Source organism: Haliotis rubra, unplaced genomic scaffold, assembly GCF_003918875.1.
Source record: "Haliotis rubra isolate DU_JTF1 unplaced genomic scaffold, ASM391887v1 Scf1, whole genome shotgun sequence".
Taxonomy (NCBI): Eukaryota; Metazoa; Mollusca; class Gastropoda; order Lepetellida; family Haliotidae; genus Haliotis; species Haliotis rubra.
The window spans coordinates 6,506,880-6,517,710 of NW_025764891.1; positions in this window are offsets into that span (position 1 = coordinate 6,506,880).

Here is a 10,831-nt window from a genome sequence, read left to right on the forward strand (position 1 = left end):
ATGTAAGAGTTCAAGATGCTAATGGGCAAACATTAAGCACCTGAAGCAGGTTTAAGGAAGCTGCATGAATTTTAATAAGGACCTTATATTATGTTTGACTCTATAGTTTAAAACAATATTTTTGCATGATAACAAAAGGGGGTTCACAATTATGAATTGGGCATGTTTGTAGGAGGGGGAGATCACACAAACAGATAAGGATGGAGTCACTGATGAATTTGTCTATAAGTGAATACAAAGATAATATTTTTGGTTCATATCATTGTCCCTTTGAATGTGTCATTGTAGTCTATTTCTGTATTACAGGAAGGCTTTGATCTTCCAAACTATTTATGTTCAAAGTTGGAATATTGCAATCAGCATACTTTTGTTGCTTTATCATTGAACTTATATATACACTAATGAACAGGCAGACAAGATGTCCTGCTTCATGGTCCTCCCCATGTGTTGCTTTATCATTGAACTTATATACACCCTAATGAACAGGAGGACAAGATGTCCTGCTTCATGGTCCTCCCCATGTGTTGCTTTATCATTGAACTTATATACACCCTAATGAACAGGAGGACAAGATGTCCTGCTTCATGGTCCTCCCCATGTGTTGCTTTATCATTGAACTTATATACACCCTAATGAACAGGAGGACAAGATGTCCTGCTTCATGGTCCTCCCCATGTGTTGCTTTATCATTGAACTTATATATACATAATGAACAGGAGGACAAGATGTCCTGCTTCATGGTCCTCCCCATGTGTTGCTTTATCATTGAGCTTATATATACCGTAATGAACAGGAGGACAAGATGTCCTGCTTCATGGTCCTCCCCATGTGCTCCTGGTTTCAGAGGGGCGGTGGGGTAGCCTAGTGGTAAAAACATTTGTTCTTCACGCCAAAGACCTGGGTTCGATTCTCCAAATGGGTGCAATGTGTGAAGTTAATTTCTGGTGTCCCCTTCTAGTGTCCCCCGCCGTGATGTTGCTGGAATATTGCTAAAAGCGGCGTAAAACCAAACTCAGTCAGTCAGTCAGTCTGGTGTCCCCTACTGTAATATTGCTGGAATATTGGTAAAAGTGGTGTAAAACTCACTCACTCACTCACTCAGATACACTGAACTAATACAGGAGATGCAGCATGACCAGATAGGCTTGGATGTTGCTCATGATATCAATCACTGAATTGTCTTGTCCAGAATAGATTATGTACAAGACACTGCAACATATCTGGAATAATACTGACTACAACATTAAATACTAAACAATAAACAGTAAACAAAAATACATGATCTGGTATATTCATCAGGAAACTGCAAAAATATTGGAATAATTTTGAAAAAAATTCCAAAGAAATATCCAAATTCTTCAGACAGGAATCTTCTAAATATCCATCTGTTAAGTATTATTAACTTTAAATACAGCAAGTTCAGCTATGTGGGGTCTATAAGGTCAGAGAGGTCTTCCAGCACACAGAGACAGACAAACCGATTCCATGTAATCTTCAGGGGAATCGTTGGCATGTGAAGGAATATATACCACAGTTGGAACCTGCCATACATTCACGAATGATGGCATCATTCCTAAATGAATAGTCTCTGTTGAAGTAGCTCTATTTTCATAAGACCTGCATTATGTTTAATAATATCCTTCAGGTCCAGGATTGTATGAATAAACAGGTGGTATACGTTTGTTTTGTAAAAGCAATAGATGCTAAAGCCTATCATTTTCTCATGTAGATCTGCAAACTCCCACGACTCCAAGTCAAATTGGCCAGCATGTAGGCAAGATCTGAACTGAAGGGTGTAATGGTATGGAACCAACAGATCCATTTCCCCAAGAGAAATCAGAGGCAACGCCATGGCATGTCATTAATGATATGAGGGCAAAGAGCAGAAATTGACAGAAATATGATTCATAACTCTGCCAATTACTACTAAGGCCCCTAATATTTGTACCTGTCAAAACAGCAAAGAGCAAAATTGGAAGTGTGAAATTGTTCCCAGACAGTGCGTCTGTGTCGGTCTTGGCATATGATAATTACTGTTTCCGTCTGTCCATGGAAACAGTTTAACAGGATTTGGTTCATATATGATTCAGAAGAAGTATCATTTTAGAATAAGAATCTCTGTGATTATAATTGGAAGCCCCAACTTCCTGTTTTAATCTCCAGTTCTGCGGACTGGTTGTGTTGTTGATCCCAAACATGTTTTGGTTGTGTTGGAAGATGACATCTTCTTGCTAATGCCAAGACTCAGCTTGAACATCTGGCACAACCCCAGGAATATTTGTATACTGTTGGAACTGATTTTACATGTTGTTTTGGGGCTTTAAAAGGTGAATATGTTTATGAATACATGTATATTTGGTTTAAGCAGTAAGATGTTGATCTGGGTGTTATTCTTTAGATTCTTTGTTTTAACTTTGTATCACAATCCGAAAGGATTTTAGCCCACATGTACTTTTAAATTTTTTGTGGCTTTAATCACCTGAATTAACACAAAGTAATTTGAGCCTGTTACCAATGGCAACACAAAAACACACTCTCCAAATTGGTCAAGAACTTGTCCAAAGTATGTAGGAAACCATCACTAGACAAATATTTCTGTATACGGTTATGGCCTAAAACAGACAATTCACATACACTCCAAGGATCCAAGGCTATTAAGCCTGTCCCCAAATAACCTCAGCTAACAATCATTCATTGTAATTCCAATACAACAGATCAAAGCTTCTTTCTGTGCACAATTCTGTACAGCTCAGCAGGTGATCCATGTCTGCTTTCAGACACATTTACATTCACTGATTCTAGAAAAGATCTCTAGACCTTCCCTCCATCTCCTACCCCCACATCCCAGACTTCCCTCCATCTTCCTACCCCCACATCCCGGACCTCCATCCATCTTCCTACCCAAACATCCCTGGCCTCCCTTCATCTTCCTACCCCCACATCTGTGGCTCCATCCCCCTCCCTTCCCAACATCCCTGACCTCCCACCATCTCCCTACCCCACATCCCTGACCTCCCACCATCTCCCTACCCCCACATCCTAGACCCTCCATCCATTTCCCTACCCCCACATCCCTGACCGTCCATCCATCTTCCTACCCCCACATCCCGGAAATCCCTCCATCTTTCCCCCACACCCCTGTCCCCACCTATCATCTCCATACTCCAACATCCCTGACCTCCCTCTATCTCCCTACCCCCACATCTGTGGCTCCATCCCCCTCCCTACCGCCATCTCTCAACCCTCATACCCCTTGTCCCTGACCCTCATATCTCCCTACATCCTCCTCTCCACCTCCATCACTCCATCCCTACCCCCATGCCCCTGACCCTTCCTCCCTCTCAAAGACAAACATAACATAGCCACACTACAATCATATTTATTCTAGCCCATTCCCAGGTCATGCTGACTGTTGGACATTGGTGGTCAGATATAAATATCTGCTTTAAGAGATATCATCTCACCATCCATCCTCCTTTCCCCAAAGACACCACAAACATTTAATCCTATTACTGATTTGGAATTACCAGCTAGTACACATCCGCACTGATCCAAATTTCCAATACAGTGAAACCCATTTGTCTGGAATCTCACCCTCAAGACAATTCACCTAAGTCACCTGTGAGTCAAAACGTGACTGACCAATCAGAAAGCCTGAGGTGATACAGAATCCACCATTTTGTCTGACCACTATAAGCCTTTCCGACTTGTATCAAATTGGAAAAGTTGTTTGACATTTATTTGACAGCATTAATCAAAAATATCAGAATCTCCTGAAATTATTAGACTTATATGCAGATTTATTTTTTTTTAAATACACATACATGTTAATGACTAAATCATATCTATTATTGGGGATGACGTTAACGCTTCTCTGGCAATAGGTTGATTTTTGTCATGAATGAGCTGATATATGATTTCAGGGACATTCCTCTGTACTAATGGTCATTTATCCTGAAACTGTTTGTATGGACAGTAAATGTCACAGGCAACAGTAATCCACATAAACAAGGTTTCACTATACACAGGACAAATTACTCATTAAATTTCAAGCAAAATCATTCACACAGCCTTGACAGTAAGACATTGGCAATTGAAACAGAAATTTCAATTCCAATCACAATTCATCTCTTGGCACCCCTCCCTCAAACTGTATTCCCCCAAACTCCTCGTCCTGCTCATTAATGGAATCAATCAGAATGGGGGAATCCCGAGGGACAGAATTGGAACCGAGGTGCTAATTACCTGCCATAATGACTGCTGTGTTGTCCTCACTTCCCAACCATACTCCACAGTCCAAACCACCAGCTTTAGATTTGTCCTCCCTGTTCAAGATTTGGGCAACTGTTGGGTTAATTAGCTCTGATTCTAATTAATGCAGCTAACGAGTCTGATCCAAATCCTGATGTGGAAGGTGTTGTCGCTGCGCACCGATTCCAGAGCCAATACCTGGAAGGGAGAGAAGACTTGACTCACTACTGACAGCAATTTAAGCCAACAAATTAAGGTTTAACAATAAAGTCTGGTAGCATGATCTATTGGTCGGGAAGAATTCGAGTTAAATTTTACTCTGTCTGGAACTTGATTCAGCGTAATAAGAAGAGCTGTTTGAACAGTGGGTTTTACAGCATCAGTAGAACAATTATACAATGACTGAGGAAATGTGTTAATTTCACCACATGGTACTAGGCATGTCAAAGAGCATTGTGGGAAAGCAGAATTGGTTCCTTCACACCCTGTCAATTTACGAAGGAGAGTATAATGAATGTGGTAATTGTTGACAATGACTGTCTGCTGGGTGATGGCTGAATCGGCTTCTGTAGAACAACAATCCAGAGTCTCATACTGAGTAAGGAATATTGGGATTCTACTGGGAGATACATAAATGCCACTGTTTATTGCTAATTTCTTCAATAACATAGATCTCATTTGTTATTATTACTATTTCAGATTGTTGTTAGAATTATGCGTCTTGTTGGCGATCGCGAACACTTTATTGCAATGTACTTTGTCAAAATGTCAAATATTTTGGCAGACATCTACCAATATTAATTTCTGTGACCATGAACACAGTCATAACACTCAGAAATATAACTTTTAAATTTTGTCATGAAATATATAGACAACTTGGTATGACAAAAACACCACATCTTGTATGACATAGGACACTCTTAGTTCTATGTATGACCAGAGGCCATTCTATGGTCTCTGGTAGAACACCTGTATCACCTTATAAGAGGAACAATGTTACTATGCGTCATAGAGAATACCTCAAAAGACTATTACTTTGTGTAAGAGAATGCTGTGTATGTGTATGTTACTGTGTATGACACAGTATGACATGTACTATGTCTTACATAGAACACTTTCATTAAATATGACATAGAAAACTATTACGATGTATGTCATTGAACACTATTACCTTGCATAACATAGAACACTTTCACTAAATATGACACTGAACTCTATTATGTATGTAATATGTATGATATTAAACATTATTATATTCTTAAGGGTGAAATACTGTAAATATTGTTGAAAATAAAAATGGTATTTTCACTGAGTAGAATAACATGCTATTTCACTGAGTAGAATATCACTTTTGGAACTATTTTCTGCTCAAGGGCTAGACTGTAGTTGGGTTGCGTAATAGAATGCAGACTTACTTGATGTCTCGATTATTTATAAGCAATGATCAAAATATTATAAATAGAATATTTTGTTAATGTTGTCAAATAACTTGTATATTTCATCTCGTGGTCCGACAAAGTTGATATGTTCACGGTTGCGCAGCCATCATGAATGATGTATTGTAAAACATATTCGTGACAATGAAAAGAAGATTTTCATGAGTTCAATAAATGATAAAAATCTGTGAAAATTGGCAAATTCTTAACAAAACTTTACACCAAAACACAGCCATGAGTGAACATATCAACTTTGACAGACCACGAGATGAAATATATATGTTATTTGACAACATTAATAACATATCCTCTATCTATTACTATGTATGACACTTCCGCCATATAGCTGGAATATTGCTGAGTGCGGTATAAAACTAAACTCACAATGGATAACACAGAGCAATATTACTATGTATGACACTGCCGCCATATAGCTGGAATATTGCTGAATGCGATATAATACTAAACTCACAATGTATAACACAGAGCAATATTACTATGTATGACATAGATCACTATTACTATGTATGACAAAAGTGTTTTTTTGTCATACATAACATAGAAAACTATTATTATGTATGACTTTGAACACTATTACCAAGCATAATACTTTTGTCATACACAGCGTAGAACATTATTACTATTTGCAAACACAGAACACTATCTCTGTGTGATATAGAACACTGTTACACTGTGTAGCATATAACACCATTACCATGATGACTGATATGAACACAATTGGAACAAATGACATGTACAACAGTTTGACAGATCAGTGCCAAATTACTATGATATGAATAGTCTCCTCTTCTGACATCTCTATAAATGGCTGTCCTTGTGCTACAAAATCAAATTGCTTTTCAGAACATTTCTTTCCTCAGGGACGCTAACCTAGAAGTATCAACTACTTATGTGCATCAGACTTTTTTGATGAAATAATAATTGAGACTTTACACTTACCAAGGTTGGCCCTCCAGCTAAATAACGCCATTGATTTTTCATGATAATTCAATTACTGAAATCCCTGGCTTATGGTTCATAGGTAATGTTGTAGACTTCTCTAGTTTAGGGAATAATGTGTATTTGTTAACCCTTTTTCTTCTAAAAGATGACACAAAGAAAATCGTAGATTCAAAGAAAAATTAAATGTGACTGAATGCGTTTGAATACATATGGGTGTTCGGTGAACGTTGTCATTTGTCCATTGATAAGAAAGTACTTTTTCAAAAATGTTTCACTTTTATTGATTTGGTCTAGTTTTTGTTATTGCATTCATGATTCTTTGTATCAAGTTTATATCAAAATCACAAACTACTTATGAGCATTTTTCATTCTGTAGCCTATGTGTTAACACAAGTGGTGAAAAAGAGATTTCCAGAGTGAGTGTTTTGATGACATTTTCAACAGTATTTCAGTTATTTAAAAGATTGTCAGCCCAAGTATCTACCTGTAACTACAACCTTGGTTTGGTGATCACATTTCAAGGATCACAGGGTGAATCTTGGATTCAATCAGTTTAGGATCTTGGTATGACCAAGGGAGTGAACTGCATCACTTTAGGCCACATGGCCATTTAGCCTATTCAGGTTATGGAACAAAATTAACCTGCAAACAGAAGATGATTGGCATTTTATGTACCGTCATTAACAGTGTCACATAAATCACACAAATTTATTTATGGCATATATGAAATTAGTTATGATCATCACAGATGGGATTTATTAGAGTTATATGTTAACCCTAAAAAGGCAATGATTACAATTAATGATTTCTTACCAATTGGCCATTCATCAAAGTTACTCAAAACCAATAATTTGCAACATAAATGACCAATTCTTCCCTGAAACATAAATTAGTCCAACACCAAACCAGGATGACAGAGTTATGGCCCTGAAGGGGTTAACCATTGCTGCCACAATTATGAGCATGGCATGTGACATTGTCACCTCTTTAGAGTTGGTGGGATTTTCTATACATATATTGATGCAGCAATTATCTATAGTGTCCAATATAATTACTGTCATTATTCCATTAGCAAAAAAGGTTACTAATTAGGACAATTACTCAGTATGAAAGGAGAAAATAGTGCAGTGTTAAAGTTAGTGGAGCACCATTGTAACCCCTGTCACTGACAATGTGTTGCATTTGGACCACTGACAGATTTACTCTGTTTTCCGATATTCATATCATATTCCATATGATTTATGTGTGCACTGCTCATTATTCTGTTCCTTTCTTCTTCCATAGTTTCATTTATAGCATTTTTACTGCTATATTATATTCACGTGTAGCTTGAACTGATGAAGAGCACTTTGTAGCCTCACCATCATATAATGTATGATCTAGTTCATTCTTGTATGACCCAAGAAGATCCAGGTCAGAATGAATCTTCAGTAACCCCATGCTTGTCTTAAGGGCGACTAACGGGATCGGGTGTGGTCAGGCTTGTGGCTTGGTTCACACATGTAATCGGTTCCCAATTTCACAGATCAATGCTCATGATGTTGATCACTGGATTGTCTGATCCAGACTCAATTATTTGCAGACCGCCGCCATATAGCTGGAATAGTGCGGCGTTAAACTAACTCACTCATGTATGAACCCTGGACAAACAATTTGTGGTGTGTGTAGTTCAATTTCTTATAGAGTGAGTGAGTGAGTTGGGATTTACGCTGCTTTTAGCAATATTCCAGCAATGTCATGGCAGGGACACTAGAAATAGGCTTCACACATTTTACCCATGTGGTGAATCGAACCCGGGTCTTCAGCATGATGATCGAATGCCTTAACCTCTAGGCTACCCATCCCTCTTATAGAAAGAAGATCATATATGGAGAAGTTGGTATATCATGATAAACTGTTAATGCTGCTGAACCCAGGACAAGCAATTTGTGTTGCATGTAGTTCAATTTCTTAAAAAGAAGATCGTATCTGTAGAATTTGATATATTATGATAAACTGTTAATCCCGACATTGCTGCTCAGAGGCTAGTTTCCCTAAACTATCTTAGCTCTAAGTTGATCATGACTCCAACCCTGTAACAAACTATCATGACAACCAAAGCTCTAAGATCTTATTGTAAAAGGGTCAAACCACACCTTACGCATTAAAACTTTCATAATATACAGTAAACCAAACAAATTTGGGTTCATGAATATTTGGGAAATACTTTTTTGTAGCAGAGAAAAAATATTCATGATCCTTTCTGTTTTTTCCTTCAGTAATAATGATTTAAAGATGGTACATCATCCATAATTGTTTATCTGGAAATTTGTTAATCCAGGCGGTTTCATTTGGAATGAAACTGTCTGGATTTAAAACGTATCACTGTGTTTTGAAACAAAACATACACCCAATCTTCCCATAACATTCCATAGGCATTGCTGTGTAAATGTGAGTCAGGTCTTAAAATGACTGGACGTAAACTTGATTAAGACCTTTCCTTGGATGAGATAGAAGAGCATGGGTAACAATCAATTGACTCATTACAACTAATGGTTGCCTTGCACATCATCAATCACGTTCAGGGAGCAGCAAAAGGTTTGTAAGCGTGTATACTTTTAACCATCAGAGACAAACATCAATGGATTTGCCAAAGTATGCAATCACCTGACTTCTGGACAGAGCGGTTGGTACAGACTACAACTGGGAAAGACATCAAACATCTTTTCATTTTGCATGACCAAAATCAATTTTCTGAGGTCCGTTAAATATTGAAAGAAATGCTGTCTCTATGAGATACATACTGTCTCTTAATGTCATATCCGAATTATGTTACTTAAAACTTAGTTAATTAAAAATTGAGACTTACGAAACAGAGTAAGCAATAGTATATTTAAAAGAGGTAGATATTTTCTTAATATAAGACAAAATATTACGGATGTCAACTTCTTCTTTATTGTTTAAACAACGTTTCTGGTCTTTTCCTTGCCCCTTCGTCTTTCACCATAATATTTTGTCTTATACTTGAATACCAACTTCTATATGCCTCTCAAGAACCTCATTTTCTTAATAGTATAAAAGAATAGTATTTTCTGCACAACTGGTATTAAGCATATGATTTACTTAGAGGTAATGATATAAAATTTGATAAATAATGATTTGATGTGTCTCAGCATGTGCAGCTCATGTCAGTCATTTCTGAAAATATTCATGAAATATTTCTCTGTTTGGATGATATGACATAGATTAAAGTTCAAGAGAGGAGCTTTATAGTTTTCAGGCAAGCATTATCTGAACACAATATGTGTGAACAAAGCCATTTCAAGGAGATAAGCCCTAAGAATCATTGAACGTTTATGTTGTGCAAAGAGTTCAAACTTGATGACAAGACTACATTTTCTTCAATATCCTTTTAATTTTAGCTCAATGTGTACAGTTACAAAATCTACAAACATTTCTTTTAGTAAGTATCTGTAAAAACACCCCTGACATTTATAATATGAGAGTTTTGTATGGGGTAACGATAACAAAATGATGCTATTGTTATATCAGTGTTTTTATAATATGATTACCCAGTAATAATACTGAACATTCAAGTGTAATAAATACACTCTAGGACTTCTAATTTGCATGCACTTTCATTATATAGACAGGGAGAGCACTATAACTTATTTGGTGAGTTTTAAATATTCATAAGGAGTTGGAATAGGCTTCAGAAGGCACAGCTATTGTCGGAAAACAAGGGACCACGACCCAACACATTGGTGTCCCTAGCTTGATATGCTGATGTTCAATTTTTCGAACACCTGGTGAAGACAGCATAGACATTTGTGCTCTCCATGTTAAGTCTGCTCATGAATAATTCAATCTTTTTGTCATGCAATCTTATTAATTGCCTCAGGGCTCAAAAATTACATAGTGGTGAATTATTAAAACTGACCAGTGAACTCTATCGAGATCAAAGGACAGGCTTGGATGACCGCTGATTAAGATGGCAATTGTGTGGTCAGTCGGTGCAAAGGTACCACACTAGTTACATGTACTTCCACTGTCCAGAGACAATATGGTTTTTGAAAATGCTGTTGGATACAATGAAATGAAGACATTAATATGCTTAGTTTGCCAACCTGTTAAATCAATTAGGAAGGATCAATAGCTTGATGTTTGAATGTTGTTAACATTCCCTGTGGGTGGAATGACAC